Consider the following 2,156-nt stretch of genomic DNA (forward strand, 5'->3'; position numbering starts at 1 on the left):
CATTCTAAAGTGAAGATTCTATGCCTTCTGGGTGTTTCAAAAGATAACTGGCTCTGGACAGCCTTAAAAGATTTAAAGAAATTTCTTCAGTGCTCACTCCTGTATTTACCAACATCGCATTTCACTCTTAGCCTATATTTTTTCAGTAATGCCACAATAAGAAGATACACACATGCCAAATGGTACTCAAGAGACATCAGCCTACTCAAGACACTACAAGAGATGTGAGTGGCAAAGCCATAGGAGTTGGCCTCCCAGGCCATCATAGCTCCTTTCATGCCACCATGATATCAGGCATGGAGCTACAGGATTAAGTGTCACTGTACTTAGGTTCAGGCTTCCTCTGACCTGATTCCTGCTTGCTAATTTTCCTGCTGCTTTTTCCCCAATGGGAACATATATCCTGCTCCACCATTATATTTCAGATGCATTCTTGTAGCAGTCTTGCAGTGAATTTGTAATGGTGGCTACAACCCCTTGGACATGACCTCAGGCAGACTGAAGTGGAAAGAGGGAAACTTGAGGCGTGGCTTTCCTTTGCACAGCCTTTCTGGTGGATCAGCAATCTGGTAGGAAGGGCAGAGAAACACTGCTGGGGTTCTTTGTATTTTTCTGTGTACTTGCTCCCCAATAAACACCCATTTATCATTTATCTTGGGTCTAGTGAAATAATTACATTCTTGCCTTCACATTCTTTTTAATCTTTCAGAGACTAGGTTTGAACTTTTGAGAAATGTTGTAACAGTTGAGACCTTGGGATACTTGGGGACCAAAGACAGAATGCTAGCATTCTGATATGAAGTGTTACCCTCAAAGATTCCCATGTAAAGAGCTTATTTGATAGATCTTGGTGCTGTTAATCAGTGATTGGCATGCTTACCTTAGCCCTGGATTCAGTTCTACTATCACATAAATTAACATGGTACCACAGGCTTATGTTCCCAGCACATGAAAGGCAGAGAGTCAGGAGGATCAGGAATTCAAGGTTGGCTACACAGCAAGTTCAAGGCCCACCTGGCCTAAATGAGACCTGTCTTTTTAAAAAGGTGATTGGATAATGAAGGTGATAGCTTCAATATATAAATGATGTCTTTATTGCACCAATGAGTTCATAGTTGGGCAGCTGTTAGGTGAACCCTAGTTAGAGGAAGTAGGTCACCCATCATCAGTCACCTCATAACTAACCATACAGATAGGAATGAAGACATTCTAGAAGGGCACTTACCCCCTTCCCCATCGCTCTTCCCACATCACCCTCTCACATTCCCCACCCTCCCTTGCTACAGACAGAATTTTCTAAGGCATCTCTTGATGAGAGAAGGAAAAGGCTGGGAAGTGATGCTGGCCAGCGAAGGGTCTTCCCTCCAGGAAAGAGATTCATAGCTATGGAGATTTGTCAGACTATCCTTCAGGAGAACAGAACCTAGATCATGATGGATAGGTGATGGGGGAGGTCCTTCTGTGTATATGTTTGTCTAATTGGTTAATAAATAAAGTACTGTTGGCCAATAGGAAAGCAAGATAGGTGGAACTAGGAGTCGATGAGGATTCTGGGATGTGTAGTGAAAAAAGTCTTGTGATATAGGCAGGAAGTGACATAACAGGCAGACTCATATATAAGCAGGGACAAACAGAAAGTAGCTCATTTTCTTTTCCTCTTCCTCCTGCTCTCTGCTCTGGAGCCGCCATGTGATCCTGGCAAGAGAAGACGCCTCCAGCTGGCATCCTATAAGATAAGCCTTTATGGTTGATACTTAAGACTGCCCAAGCAAGTAAGAAATCCTAGTAAATTGCCCAGCAGCATCGTAAACTAATATAAGTTTCTGTACGTTATTTGGGGCCCTAAAGTGGCGGGCAGAACTCAGGCTGACGGAAAGCACCCATGTGGTGGCAAGGCTTGGGCAGCTTTGAAGTAAAGACTTATCGTTACAGGTAGGCCACACATCTGGACTAGGACTGCTTAATTGGGCATACATTTTAGCCTCTGTTTAAACCTAAATCTCATGAAAACACCCCAAAGATGGACTTCGGAGATCACTGGGCCTCTTCCCAATGTTCCTACATTAAATAAATCTCCTTTTTCATTGTTGACTGTTAACGGTGTCTTTAACTGAAGTATGAAGATGGGTGGTCCAGTCTACCTTGAGAGGACTCAT

The sequence above is a fragment of the Cricetulus griseus genome, assembly GCF_003668045.3.
Source record: "Cricetulus griseus strain 17A/GY chromosome 1 unlocalized genomic scaffold, alternate assembly CriGri-PICRH-1.0 chr1_0, whole genome shotgun sequence".
In the NCBI taxonomy this organism is placed as follows: domain Eukaryota; kingdom Metazoa; phylum Chordata; class Mammalia; order Rodentia; family Cricetidae; genus Cricetulus; species Cricetulus griseus.